Here is a 16,000-nt window from a genome sequence, read left to right on the forward strand (position 1 = left end):
CGTCAATGTCGTCATCTGTAAAATCGTGACTCATCCTGCCGTCCGTGCCCAAATCCTAAACCTGCACATACAAGGAAAAATAATAATATTAGATAATGAATTGCAAGACATAATAAAACTAAGACTTAATTAGCAAGTCTTCATTTTAAAATAATAAAAAAATTAGATAATACAAAATACCATACTCCAAAAACATACAAACTGTCCTAATCGATTTGCAAAAATTGGCATTGCTGTAGTGGGAGGAACGTTTTGATCGAGTCACTTTTGTTTAGGGTTCCACAATCTCATCTTGACATAGCTCAGTATAGACCGGGAGATCTATACAAAATTCTCCACAAAATGAGGACTCTGCTTAGATAATGCTTGGACTACCAAGGAGCTTGTTGTGAGTGTCAAGGTCATAAGATCTCAGGAGCCATTTGTTCCAATATCCAAAAATACCAAGAGTAAGCAAAAGCATAAGGCTGTAGATTTTCACAAAATAGCATGTTTCAAGGAGATTAGGTAGCCGTGCATCCTCTCATAAGATCTCTAACCACAACATAGTAAAGGCTTAGAGGATGATGGGAGTTTACAATACTTTGGAAGACCAAGAGTGTCACCTTTACAAGAAAGCTGGACTGTGTGTACTTCTTATGGGGAAGATAGACAACACAAGAATGAGGAAAGTTGGTGTTGGTCCGACTCTAAGTATCCTAGTGGCATTTTAAGTTTAACGTAAGGTGGCCTATCGGAGAGTGATCAGGGTTTTCTTGAGAAGAAGGCTAACAGAGTGGCATTCTTAGGAAGGGTCGTGGAAGTTTATCCATGCACGAGGTACTTCCTAGTTCATGGGATCTGGCAGCAAGAGAGATGAACTTTTTGAGAGCCATTATCTTATGAGTATAGTTGTAGGCTGGCCTGCATGTTTGTGAATCCTGCAGCGTTGAATTTGGCAATCAAGTTTATTGTTTGAGGGGCCGGATTGTGGATGCTCAACTTGTGTCTTTTCTCTTGTTATTGTGCTAGAGGAGGGAGGTGGCCATGAGGCTGAGTGGCCGTCTAAACAACACGGCTCACGTTAAATCTCAATTTGCGTCACCTCTCAATTTGCCTGGTGACGCAGCACCGGTCACAGTCGGTGACAATGAAAAGCCCTCCCTTTGCACCAAAAAGGTACGATGCATGCTGTTGCTCGAGATTGAGCCTGCACCTCCCCATTGTAAGTCAAGCACTCTACCATCTTGCTTGTGCACGCATGGGTTGAATTGATGCGGATTTTGTAAAATGAATGTGACCCCTAAAAAGTGTCGACCACAGACACGTAGATTGTCTACGGGCGATAGCCCATAGCAGCCAATCAGCACAGGTCGCCTGTATACTCGGAGAAAGGTATGGGTTTGGGTTTTTTCTACACAGCGTGTTTTCTACGTGTCTAAAGGGGCTGCTCAATGTGTTGAACGTGTTCTCTTAATTGCTGGGGAATCATCAGCATCCTGAGCAAGAATCCAGATGACAGTGCCAATGAGACGGTCTGAGAACTGTGCTAGTTAAAGAGGAGAGACAGGAATCGATGTGATTTTGTAGAGCTACTTGTGCTTTTCTGGTATATGATATTACAAGATTAAGTCGTATCACCTATCCACCACCTGAGTAAGTGGATGCTAGATATTTGCTGTTTGAGCATAAGGAGTGATCAGGATACATATATGATAGGATATTGTAATGTCTCGCCCTCATTCCGCCCTCACACATTCCAAGAAAACACATTTTTTTTTTTCTTGACATTGGCACTCACCTCCGAGGATCGGATCTAGTAGTGGTAGTCAAAAAAATCAGTAGGTGTGTTAGTAGGGTGAGGTCGAAGGAGTTAGTCGTTTAAGTAAGGTTAGTCAGTTAGTAAGGGTAAATTAAAAACGTTAGAAATATGGAATATGTTAGTATAGGTTAACATTAGTAATATACTATACATTAGTAATATACTATAGTATAGTATATAAAGCTTCTAAGATGGGTGAAACCATCATCTCCCACCACCTCCGCAACGACTTGAGCCGACATCATCATCATAGTCGTCAGCACCAACGTCGTCATCGTCTCGAGCTGGCCGTCCATGCGAGAAGACACGACTCCAAAACTGTATACTCCTGCCACCCGTCGGGAGCATGATGATAGCAACCCCTTCCCTCCCCCCCAACTATATAATAAGCTTTTTTCCCCATTGTAGAAGAGGGGCGGACCTCCATCATCTGTGCCTTTCGCATGTACTAGGCAGCCATCAATAATCCTGGGCCTCCATTCTGTTCTCTCGCCAGGTCTCCAGCGTCGCCACCTCCCTGCAGATGTACGGGTCTTCTTTATTCCCCCCTGGCTATTTGCATTGGCGGCAACGTGTGCCACCTAGCCCACGTGCCTTCTTCCCTGGACCAGTCCGCTATGGCCGATCTGCAGCCGCTTTGCCCACCCAGCCCCGTGGCTATTTGCCTTGGCGGCAGCCTGCGCCACCTAGCCCACGTGCCTTCTTCCCTGGACCAGTCTTCTTTTCCCCCATCGTCTCAACATAGGCCACGTAGGCTCTGACCAGTCCACTTTTTCCCTATCACGACATCACGAACCCCTCCCTGGACCCAATTCAAACCATCATTATGGGGCCCGGTTGTTGTTCCGTGAGGAATAGAGAGGAATAAGGTGGGAGAAGATAAAGAAGAGAAGGAGTGAGGTAAAGGAGGAGGAGTAGAGAGGAATAAGGTGGGAGAAGATAAAGAAAAGAAGAGGAGTGAAGGAGGAAGAATAGAGAGGAATAGGGTGGAAGAAGATAAAGAAAAGAAGAGGGGTGAAGGAGGAAGAATAGAGAGGAATAGGGTGGAAGAAGATAAAGAAGAGAAAGAAGAGTAGAGTAAAATAGGGTAGAAGAAGATAAAAGAGGTAAGAAAGAAGGAATAGAGGGAGGTAGAAGGGTAAAAAGGGAGGAAAAATAAAAAGGAGTGAAGGAGGAGGAGTAGGGAAGGAGAAGAAAAAAAAAAGTAGAGGAAGTGCAAGGAAAGAGAATAAGTGCCTTCTATACCTTTTACCCCAAAGCCAAAGTTCTCCAAGAGTTCATGTGGTTGTAAAACCATACTCACCCATAAACTTTTTGTCAAAGTATAGACCCAATAGAATCTTCTTAGGCTTTGTAAATCTTTTTCTCTCCGAAGAATCTAAGAATCTAAAGGTCCTATCATTCCTTCTCGTGATCAACCATTCAAACGGCACCTTGCCCCGAAAGAGAGTCGGTGGAAATCCGGAAGGAAGAGTAAAAGCTACCTTCACATTCGAACTGCGTTGCCGCCTAAGAAAGTCCAAGGAGTAGCTGCGGGAGGGTCATCTCCCAGTATCCATGTGGATATCTCACCCCAAAACCAGGTTTTTCTTCTTGGCTTTAAATCGGTTTTAAGTCAATCATGCAGAGAGAAATTGTTAGGGATGGGATATAATTGTCTGAGTTATTTATAATGAAGGATTTTAGCTTATAAATGATAATGTATAGAACATAGTTTCCTTCGAATAGCATCATGCATTATAAGGAATTAGGAGCAAGATTATCTATTTACTATAGTAGTATATTTCAGTTAAATCTTGAGGGTATAGAAATTGTATCTTGCACCATTAGTCCTATTCCTTTTTGCAACGAATCATTGTAAATGATTAAATTCATGAAAGGTTTCTTTCGTTGCTCAAATTACTAGGAAGTTATCACTGCTAATTGCACATCTTAGCAAGGGAAATGATTGTTATTTGGCATGAGTTCGTCTGCAAGGAAAAAGGAAGATTAAATTGACCCGTATCGACTGGAAAGTCAATTGTCACAAGGATAGCAAAAACCGTGACAAGGCGATCAATATTACCTTCCAAAAGATAACCAAACCAATCTAAACTTAGAAATACCATGCTGAAGAGAAAAATATGCCTTGGAAATGATTTAAAGACCAAAGAAATGTTTAGACCTTAAGCACTTGACTACTTTCCTTATTGTAGGGTAAATAAATTCGTAAAGATAAGGAACTAGGGTTTGTTCCTGAGGTTCTTAAAAAGAAACCCTAGGTCCAACAAACGTCAGCTTAAAGAAACAAAAACGGATTATTTCATCGTATATTACGATGCAAGACTTGCGCAGCAAGTACGAAGTCATATAGTCTTGTGATTGATTCACAAGAAGAAAGGTTAAATACCCTCAACAAGGATGGCGGATCCTTATGCAAGTTATCTTGCAAAAGGATGTATTCTTTGATATCCTTCTAAATAAGGAAAGTTAAAAAACGGAATCTAACCAATGAACTTTAGGGTTGACCAAGTTGGGTTAATAAGGTACGCCCTAACCCAGAATATAAGGGATCTTGCCAAGTTACAAGACACCTTGGAACGAGTGCAGATGCATTCGAAAGGAAAGAATCATTCCTTAGCAGTTTGCCAAACAACAAGGTCGATTAATGGAAATGTTTGTGCTTGCTAGAGATTTTAGAGCACTGTTTGATTTATGAATTACAAATTAAATGAATATCTATACTTCAAGTTGAAGGCCTGAAAGGAGAGGCAGTTTCAGTTACCCCCGACTGCCTGCCTGACCCTAACCAAGGGGGTTGTTGACCGCGCCGGGAACGTGGACCGAACCCGCCACGAGAGGTCTCTCCGTTGAGCTCTAGTTGGAGCAGGAGGACGCTTGGGTGCCAGCGGGGCTCTGGCCGTAAATTCCTCGCCTTCTGGGTCCTGCATAAGAGGCTAACGTGACTCGGGATTGAATCTCGAGGCCCGGATACTAGTCTACAGGCAGAAGCTTGGAATAGTGATCCCTGCGGATTACTAGATAGCCTTCCGGCGGATTATAGACAAGCCTACGGGCGGAACTCATTGTATTTCAAAGATAAAATGATGAAATGTTAATAAAGAACTTGCTTGATATTGTTTTTCTATGTCACGTGATAAGATTACGTGAAGGAACCAGTGCTTAATGGTTTAATTAAAGAAGTTGATTGTTATATGTCAAATCAATGTGTTAGATAATTACATAACTAAAAACAAACCGAGGAAAGTGCGGAGGATGGGCCATAGGTCCGTCCTACGGTTGGGTGGTCCCGGTTAGCCGGGAACTTTTCTCAAAGAACAACAGGATGATCGTCAAAGAAAACGAATAACGGAAGCAATGACCTAGAGTTATGTCTTACCCGATTTACGCTGTTTTAGGGGAACGGAATGGGACTATGTCTTATGGCAGAGAGGTTGAGCTTTGCATCCCTCTCGTTCCCCATTCTCCTTGAACCAAGTGCAGCGTGAATCCGCTTCGAACCTGGCATTTCTGCGTAAAGTAGTTCGCTTGCGTCCGACGCTAGTTGCTGTTAGTTAACGACCAGTCAGGAAAACCCTAATTCCGGTCGATCCTAAGTGGGAACGGCCAGGATACTTCCGCTACGTGGCAGATGCGGGAAGACCTAGATCGCAAATCCCGTAACATTCCATGGGAGTGCCGGGCGGAGCTTTCTAGGCACCCTTTCTGATGGATTGCTAAGACGTGTCCTGGATGATACTAAGAGGACACGTTACAGTTGGTATCAGAGCCGACCAACAACGGAATTATTTTTATGAGATCTCAATAAAATGAAGTAAAGAAATTGTTGCTGTCCAAACATTTTCTTACCTTCAATGCTGTCTTGCAGAATTATGAATCATGGAACAAGTTTTTGGTATTTCCGATCATGTTTATGACTGTAATGCATTCTCCGCTTTATAGACAAAGAATTGGGATGATGAACATCCTGGAGCAGATTTATAATCCATCACCTTTATACATAGAACAAAGATGGACGGGGTCTTCAGGAATCTACTATATAGCCGCCCACCGGTTTGCTTATCTACAGACCAACCTAAAGAGGATCAGGTGGTTGGAAGACTTGAAGGTCGTTAAGCTGTTCGTTTTTGTGGAAGCTCACGTAAATTCAACTCTACATATCCGAGGTTGGAGGGTTGAGATGAACTCATATATATATGAGGAAGTAACCCGTGTAATCCCACCCGACAGGATTAAAGTGTTGGGCCGCCATGAGAAGTATGAATTCCAACGGAAAGGGTATCCTGAACTTCCAATGAATTATCGATTCCTAAAGATCCATGACCCAAAACCCTACTATTATATAGTTCTAGTAGACAAATGCAATACAACGTTGTTCTCCCCAAACTAAATGTAACGATTGGCTTATCATTACGTGAAATGTTGTATTCAAAAAGGCTATGCCCATGTAAATACAAATAAAGACTTCTTTTTATCAATATCTAGCTGTGCATAAGAGTTGTTAAGAAGTTAAGTAGCTACATTGTTAAGCTAACGTCGATTATCATATAATAACGTTAAGAAAACCTTTATCCAGGCAAAACCCCAGGTACAGGTTCCAAATTCGCCTCCTACATCAAGTACTGCTGTGATCTAGGAGAAGAAGTTCCTTCTTAAGCAGATAAAGCCACTCAAGTTTCACGGGAGGGGCAGGTTTGTTCAGGCTGATGCTGAAATTTGGATTGAATCCATGGAGGATTACTTCAAAGCAGCCGGTACTGCACCCTCCAATCAAGCTATGCTCACCAAGTTAAAGCTCACCGGCGAAGCCAGACTTTGGTGGAAGTAATGGTGCAGGGATCAAGGGATTTCAGAGGGATCCGTTACTTGGGAGAAGCTGAAGAAAGCTGTGCATGGAAGATACTTACCACTTGCATATCGCACACAGAAAATGAACGAGTTCTACGAGCTAAAACAGCTAGGACTCACTCTTGACGCATACTACTCTAAATTCGTCTCACTTTTAAAATATGCGCCACAGATGGACATGACGCAGCAGGTGTCCAAATTTTGTGCGGGCTTAAATCCACCAGTAAATACCCGTCTCAAATCTATGCATCCATCAGACCTTCAAGATGCACTCATTCGAGCAGCACCTATAATTCAGGAGGTGCAAGCTAAACCAAGGAGTAATAAACTTGGTCTTATAATGACCCGAACAGAGGTGCATTTAGACCTCAAACGAAGAGAGTTCACGATCATAATCAGGGACAAAGAAAGAAAGCAAGGACAAATAACGTCAACAACTTTGTTCCTACTCAAAGTAATGGCCGAAACCTCCGTTGTTTCCACTGCAACGAACCCGGTCACTTCAAGAGGCAATGTCCCAAGATCAGCGGAGGACATCGCCAAACGCCTTTCCAAGGAGCAGGCCCTGGTCAAGGAGCCGCTACCCGTGGAAGAGGAAGAACCGCCTGCATTGCCAATAGGCAGAGATGCGAAGAAGAAGAAGAGGAAGATCCGACTATGGAAGTAGAATTCGAAAAAGCGACAGTCCATGCCACTTTACACAAGAAAGGGCCGAATCGCCAGTTCTCGATGATTCAGACACCGTCGGACTATCAAGGTAAAGGTTTCAAAACCTTGATTTATTGTGGCAGTACACATTCCTTTATCTCACCAGCATGTGTAAAAAGATTAGGAATAGCCATAGTAGAAGCACCTACCCTAATTGTGGAATTGGCAAATGGTTGTGAGGTAACTTGTACCAGACAAACTGCTAAGGTGGAATTCTTTCTGGGAGGAAAGAAGACTTCAGTCAAATTCAGAGTCATGAATTTAGGTATCCATGAGTGTCTACTCGGGATGGATTGGCTTAAGCCCAACGACGCCCACATTCACTGTGGAAAGGGTCAAGTTTCCTTTCGAAACTCTGAAAGGGAATTTGTCACAACTCAAGGTGAGGCAGGAGTGCCAAGAATCCAATTGGCCAAAGTATCTCAGATCATAAAAGGAGTCAGAAAAAGATTACCCGTCTACCTGATCAAACTCAACAAGTTGGATCAAAAGCAAGAGTCTCATGAAGGACCTTCTTGGCTAAAGGAATACGTTGACGTATTCCCTGAGGAATTGACTGAACTTCCGCCTCAAAGAGAAGTAGATCATGAGATTAGGCTACCAGAAGCAATTGAGTTGAAGGAACAACTCAAGCAACTATTAGATCAGGGTTGCATCTGGCCTAGCAATTCACCGTGGGGAGCTCCATTACTATTCTAGAAAAAGAAAGATGGGACACTTCGACTATGTATTGATTACCGAGGGTTGAATCAATCAACAGTCAAGAACAAGTATCCTATTCCTAGAATAGATGAGCTTCTTGATCGTCTTCAGGGTTCAAATATCTTCTCCAAGATTGATCTCAGGTCAGGTTACTATCAGATAAGGATCAAGGAAGAAGATATTCCAAAGACGGCCTTCAATACAAGATATGGGCACTTTGAGTTCCTGGTTATGTCATTCGAGCTTATGAATGCACTTGCTACCTTCAATAGATTAATTCAGAATATCTTTAGACCATATCTCGATGATTTCGTGCTTGTCTTCTTCGATGACACTTTAGTCTATTCTAAACAGGAAGAAGATCATGAACCTCAACTTCGGATTGTCCTTGAGACAATGAGGTCACATAAGCTGTATGCAAAAATGAAGAAGTGTGCATTCTTCAAGTGGCAGATTGAATATCTGGGATTCATAGTATCATCAGAAGGAATATCAATAGACCTAGCCAAGGTCAGAGATGTGCTTGAATGGCCAACACCAGTATCTGTCAAAGAAATACACAGCTTTCTTGGATTGACGGGATGGTATAGGGTCTTCATAAAAAACTATGCTTTGATTGCAGCACCTCTAATGGATTTACTAAAGAAGCAGACTTCCATTACATGGTCGACTTCCGAACAAAATAGCTTTGACAAATTGAAGCAAAGTTTGGTATCAGCACCTATTCTAAAACTTCCAGACCTCCATAAAGAGTTCGAGGTAGTAACAGATACTAGCATTCTTGCCTTGGGGTGTGTACTTATGCAGGAAGGTCATCCAGTAGCATACTCTTCAAGGAAATTGAAGAGTCATGAAAAGAATTATGCCACTCATGATCTGGAATTACTAGCTGTCATCCATGCTCTAAAGCTTTGGAGACACTACCTGTTGGGTAATAAGTTTACTCTAGTAACTGACCATAAGAGTCTCAAATGGATCTTTACCTAGAATGAGCTCAACGTGAGGCAACGTCGGTGGATTGAAGTGTTGGAGGAATATGATTTTGAAATCAAGTACCGACCAGGGAAGGAGAATGTAGTTGCCGATGCACTCAGTCGCAAGGCATTCCTAAATTCCCTAATCTTGCAGAATCCATCAACGGCTAGATCTCTGGCTACAAAAGTATCTATGCCAAACAACCCTATACTTGAACTAGCTAGAGAGGAAGCATGCCATGATTTGGCCTACCAAACAATGCTAAAGGAAATATCTACCAAAGAGCAGAATCAAAAGTTGCAAGCTAAGTATTAGGGATTTTCCATTGATAATGGACTTGTCTACTACAGAACAAGGCTGTGTATACCAGCAAGCCAGTCACTTAAGCGGAAGATAATATGGGAAGCTCATGATTCCCCTTTCGCAGGACATCCTGCCTATGCTAAGACTCTTAATGCAATTAGGAAGAGCTACCATTGGGAGAGGTTTAAAGGTGACATTCTCAAATATGTCAGTGAGTGTTTGTCTTGCCAACGTATCAAAGCCGAACATGTCTTGATGCCAGGGAAACTGCAACCGCTTGACATCCCCCAAATGAAATGGGAATTCATCAGTATGGATTTTGTTGTAGGCTTACCCCAAGTCCAAGGAGGATACAATTCCATCATGGTTGTGGTTGACATGCTTACCAAGGTTGCACACCTGATTCCAGTAAAGACAAACTATAAAGCCTCCGACATTGCAAGATTGTTTATCAAGGAGATATTCAAGCTACATGGGTTACCCAGAAGAATCATTAGTGATCGAGATTCTCTCTTCACATCACACTTCTGGAGAGCTATCTTTGAAGCTATTGGGACTCAACTCTGCTTTAGCACCGCCTACCATCCCCAATCGGATGGCCAAACAGAGCGAGTAAATCAAATCATCGAAGATATGCTTAGGGCATACTGTTGTCGAGCCGAAAAGGTGGATTCAATACTTGCCATTAGTTGAATTTGCCTACAATGCTTCTTACCAGCAGAGCATTCAGATGACCCCTTTTCAAGCATTGTATGGTCATGATTGCAGAAGTCCCCTAAACTTCTCAGATCCAACCTTAAGGGTTGAAGCTTCAAGACAGATGTTGGAAGACATGGATGATCAAATAAAGTCAATAAGACAAGACATACAAGTGGCCAAGGATAGACAAAAGGCATACGCAGATTTGAAGCGTCAAGAAAGAGTCTTCAAAGAAGGAGACATGGTCTTCATTCGCATACGCCCTAAAAAGAGTTCTCTATCCTTAGGAGATTGCAAGAAGCTAAGTCCAAGATATTGTGGGCCGTACAAAATCCTAAAATGCCTAGGACCCAATGCTTATAGATTGCAACTCCCTGAGAACTTAAAGGTTCACAATGTATTCCATATCAGCCTATTGACAAAATATATACCCAACCCTAGATGTTAAGGAGAGACAACTAAGATCCAGAACCTTGAAAGAATGTCTCGTCCAGTGGAAAGATTCTCCCGAAGAAGATGCCACTTGGGTAGATGAAAACACTCTCATCCACCCATCAATATCCCCAGTTTATCTCGAGATGAGGACATCTCGATTCTTCTAAGAGGGAGAGGATGTAATGTCTCACCCTCATTCCGCCCTCACACATTCCAAGAAAACACGTTTTTTTTTTCTTGACATTGGCACTCACCTCCGAGGATCGGATCTAGTAGTGGTAGTCAAAAAAATTAGTAGGTGTGTTAGCAGGGTGAGGTCGAAGGAGTTAGTCGATTAAGTAAGGTTAGTTAGTTAGTAAGGGTAAATTAAAAACGTTAGAAATATGGAATATGTTAGTATAGGTTAACATTAGTAATATACTATACATTAGTAATATACTATAGTATAGTATATAAAGCTTCTAAGACGGGTGAAACCATCATCTCCCACCACCTCCACAACGACTTGAGCCGACATCATCATCATAGTCGTCAGCACCAACATCATTCTCACCCTCGTCCATCGTCTCGAGCTGGCCGTCCATGCGAGAAGACACGACTCCAAAACTGTATACTCCTACCACCCGTCGGGAGCATGAGGATAGAAACCCCCTTCCCTCCCCCCAACTATATAATAAGCCTTTTTCCCCGTTGCAGAAGAGAGGCGGACCTCCATCGCCTGTGCCTTTCGCATGTACTAGGCAGCCATCAATAATCCTCGGCCTCCATTCTGTTCTCTTGCCAGGTCTCTAGTGTCGCCACCTCCCTGCACACGTACGGGTCTTCTTTATTCCCCCCTGGCTATTTGCATTGGCAGCAGCCTGCGCCACCTAGCCCATGTGCCTTCTTCCCTGGACCAGTCCGCTGTGGCAGATCTGCAGCCGCTTCGCCCACCCAGCCCCGTGGCTATTTGCCTTGGCGGCAGCCTGCGCCACCTAGCCCACGTGCCTTCTTCCTTGGACTAGTCTTCTTTTCCCCCATCGTCTCAACATAGGCCACGTAGGCTATGACCAGTCCACTTTTTCCCTATCACGATGTCACGGACCCCTCCCTGGACCCCAATTCAAACCATCATTATGGGCCCCGGTTGTTGTTCCGTGAGGAATAGAGAGGAATAAGGTGGGAGAAGATAAAGAAGAGAAGGAGTGAGGTAAAGGAGGAGGAGTAGAGAGGAATAAGGTGGGAGAAGATAAAGAAAAGAAGAGGAGTGAAGGAGGAAGAATAGAGAGGAATAGGGTGGAAGAAGATAAAGAAAAGAAGAGGGGTGAAGGAGGAAGAATAGAGAGGAATAGGGTGGAAGAAGATAAAGAAAAGAAGAGGGGTGAAGGAGGAAGAATAGAGAGGAATAGGGTGGAAGAAGATAAAGAAGAGAAAGAAGAGTAGAGTGAAATAGGGTAGAAGAAGATAAAAGAGGTAAGAAAGAAGGAATAGAGGGAGATAGAAGGGTAAAAAGGGAGGAAAAATAAAAAGGAGTGGAGGAGGAGTAGGGAAGGAGAAGAAAAAACAAAAGTAGAGGAAGTGCAAGGAAAGAGAATAAGTGTCTTCTATACCTTTTACCCCAAAGCCAAAGTTCTCCAAGAGTTCATGTGGTTGTAAACCATACTCACCCATAAACTTTTTGTCAAAGTATAGACCCAATAGAATCTTCTTAGGCTTTGTAAATCTTTTTCTCTCCGAAGAATCTAAGAATCTAAAGGTCCTATCATTCCTTCTCGTGATCAACCATTCAAACGGCACCTTGCCTCAAAAGAGAGTTGGTGGAAATCCGGAAGGAAGAGTAAAAGCTACCTTCATATTCGAACTGCGATGCCGCCTAAGAAAGTCCAAGGAGTAGCTGCGGGAGGGTCATCTCCCAGTATCCATGTGGATATCTCACCCCAAAACCAGGTTTTTCTTCTTGTCTTTAAATCGGTTTTAAGTCAATCATGCAGAGAGAAATTGTTAGGGATAGGATATAATTGTCTGAGTTATTTATAATGAAGGATTTTAGCTTATAAATGATAATGTATAGAACATAGTTTCCTTTGAATAGCATCATGCATTATAAGAAATTACGAGCAAGATTATCTATTTACTATAGTAGTATATTTCAGTTAAATCTTGAGGGTATAGAAATTGTATCTTGCACCATTAGTCCTATTCCTTTTTGCAACGAATCATTGTAAATGATTAAATTCATGAAAGGTTTCTTTCGTTGCTCAAATTACTAGGAAGTTATCACTGCTAATTGCACATCTTAGCAAGGGAAATGATTGTTATTTGGCATGAGTTCGTCTGCAAGGAAAAAGGAAGATTAAATTGAACCGTATCGACTGGAAAGTCAATTGTCACAAGGATAGAAAAAACCGTGACAAGGCGATCAATATTACCTTCCAAAAGATAACCAAACCAATCTAAACTTAGAAATACCATGCTGAAGAGAAAAATATACCTTGGAAATTATTTAAAGACCAAAGAAATGTTTAGACCTTAAGCACTTGACTACTTTCCTTATTGTAGGGTAAATAAATTCGTAAAGATAAGGAACTAGGGTTTGTCCCTGAGGTTCTTAAAAAGAAACCCTAGGTCCAACAAACTTTAGCTTAAAGAAACAAAAACGGATTATTTCATCGTATATTACGATGCAGGACTTGCGCAGCAAGTACAAAGTCATATAGTCTTGTGATTGATTCACAAGAAGAAAGGTTAAATACCCTCAACAAGGATGGCGGATCCTTACGCAAGTTATCTTGCAAAAGGATGTATTCTTTGATATCCTTCTAAATAAGGAAAGTTAAAAAACGGAATCTAACCAATGAACTTTAGGGTTGACCAAGTTGGGTTAATAAGGTACGCCCTAACCCAGAATATAAGGGATCTTGCCAAGTTGCAAGACACCTTGGAACGAGTGTGATGCATTCAAAAGGAAAGAATCATTCCTTAGCAGTTTGCCAAACAACAAGGTCGATTAATGGAAATGTTTGTGCTTGCTAGAGATTTTAGAGCACTGTTTGATTTATGAATTACAAATTAAATGAATATCTATACTTCAGGTTGAAGGCCTGAAAGGAGAGGCAGTTTCAGTTATCCCCGACTGCCTGCCTAACCCTAACCAAGGGGGTTGTTGACCGCACCAGGAACATGGACCGAACCCGCCATGAGAGGTCTCTCCGTTGAGCTCTAGTTTGAGCAGGAGGACGCTTGGGTGCCAGAGGGGCTCTGGCCGTAAATTTCTCACCTTCCGGGTCCTGCACAAGAGGCTAACGTGACTCGGGATTGAATCTCGAGGCGCGCATACTAGTCTAGGGTAGAAGCTTGGAATAGTGATCCCTGCGGATTACTGGATAGCCTTCGGGCGGATTATGGACAAGCCTACGGGCGGAACTCATTATATTTTAAAGATAAAATGATGAAATGTTAATAAAGAACTTGCTTGATATTGTTTTTCTATGTCACGTGATAAGATCACGTGAAGGAACCAATGCTTAATGGTTTAATTAAAGAAGCTGATTGTTATATGTCAAATCAATGTGTGAGATAATTACATAACTAAAAACAAACCGAAGAAAGTGCGAGGATGGGCCATGGGTCCGTCCTATGGTTGGGTGGTCCCGGTTAGCCGGGAACTTTTCTCAAAGAACAACAGGATGATCGTTAAAGAAAACGAATAACGAAAGCAATGACCTAGAGTTATGTCTTACCCGATTTACGTTGTTTTAGGGGAACGGAATGGGACTATGTCTTATGGCAGAGAGGTTGAGCTTTGCATCATTCTCATTTCCCATTCTCCTTGAACCAAGTGCAGCGTGAATCCGCTTTGGACCTGGCGTTTCTGCGTAAAGTAGTTCACTCGGGTCCGACGCTAGTTGATGTTAGTTAATGACCAATCAGGAAAACCCTAATTCCAGTCGATCCTAAGTGGGAATGGCCAGGATACTTCCGCTACGTGGCAGATGCGAGAAGACCTAGATCGCAAATCCCATAACATTCCATGCGAGTGCCGGGCGGAGCTTTCTAGACACCCTTTCCGATGGACTACTAAGACGTGTCCTGGATGATACTAAGAGGACACGTTACAGATATAAATAGGGAGTGATTGATTGATTAAAGGCCTCTCGATCTAGAAATTTGAAAAGTATGAATATCATCGGGTGGATCTGCAACTATGTGAATGCTAGGAGGATTCACAAGGATTAAGAGGCCAAATTATAAAGAGGAAGAGTCAACGTGTTTAGAAAATTAGTAGTTTGGATGTTCAGGTGATAAAAGAGCATTTCAACTTTAAAGGTATCTTGTAAGGTTTTCTAAACCCTTTTGAATTGAAGTTTTAATGTATTGAATGAATAAAGAAGTTTTAACTTGAGCACTAGGATGTGTTATATGAAACTATAGATGTTTTGTTTTTGCCAAAGAAGTAGTTTTCTTGGAGACTATAATATTTTAGAATTGTGGATGTGTGGTGGATTCTAAAATTTTAACTCAATATCTTAAGATTTTTGTTTTATGGAGGTTAGAAATAGTTAGAGAAGGTGAGAGACTACAAGAGGCATTGATAATTTTCTCCAAATTGGACTCCTTATGTTTGGTTGTAAATTGAAGGATTTTCTAAAGGAGTTCTACACTTTGATAAAGTCATACGTTTTTTCGACACTCCTTTCTTTTCTTTGTATAATGGATTGTTGGAGAAGACTATCTTTGATCAGTGTTCATGTAATAATGGGTGGGGAGTTTGAATGTAACCAATGCATATTTTCCATGTCAGCAGAGTAGCAACAGACAATGTCATAATAAATAATGAGCATTGCACCATTGTCGATAGGTCATACTACCACTAGTAATAAGAATCAAGTAACAGTATGATGAGGGATAATTAATAAGGGCCATGTTGCCTCGTAAGTGGTGCTATTGGAATTACTTTCAATCTGGATTTGAGTGATTATTGGGGACTAGGGATTAGGTGCGGAGCTCTTGAAGGCATGTACAAAATCTGGTGATACTTTGTCAATAGGGAACTTTGGAGTGAGCGGAAAGGAGCACACTAGTCTATTTGCACGGTAATGTTGCAATCCGAATTTGTTGACGGGTTAACGGAATAAGATTTCCTTGTAAATTAGTAAGGTAGAAAGAATTAGTGGTGGTTGTAGGGAAGATCTAAAACCAACCACTCCACCTTGTTTTCAATTTTCATGGAAACTTGCCCATCTAAGTGCGGAAGTCTAGGATGGCTTTTCCATGCTCAAAGAGCCCCATCTTGGTGGAGAGGCAATCCACTTGGTGATTTTCCCTACTGAACTGGACTTTGAATAGGAGGTAGAATACTAAATCTCATCCATGTCTAACTTTGCTAGGTTTTTGAGTCGGAATGGAAGGGATTTGGAAGAAAGAAGGCAATCTTTGATAGGAATTTTCAGATTGGGGATTACAAATTCCAGAATCATAATTGTATCAATACCGAAGGCAAGCTTGTATGAAGTGAGGTCTATTTCCACTTTGAAGAAAGTACGGTAAGCT

The sequence above is a fragment of the Lygodium microphyllum genome, chromosome 19, assembly GCF_053477565.2.
Source record: "Lygodium microphyllum isolate KBCC chromosome 19, Lygodium_microphyllum_v1.1.10, whole genome shotgun sequence".
Lineage (NCBI taxonomy): Eukaryota > Viridiplantae > Streptophyta > Polypodiopsida > Schizaeales > Lygodiaceae > Lygodium > Lygodium microphyllum.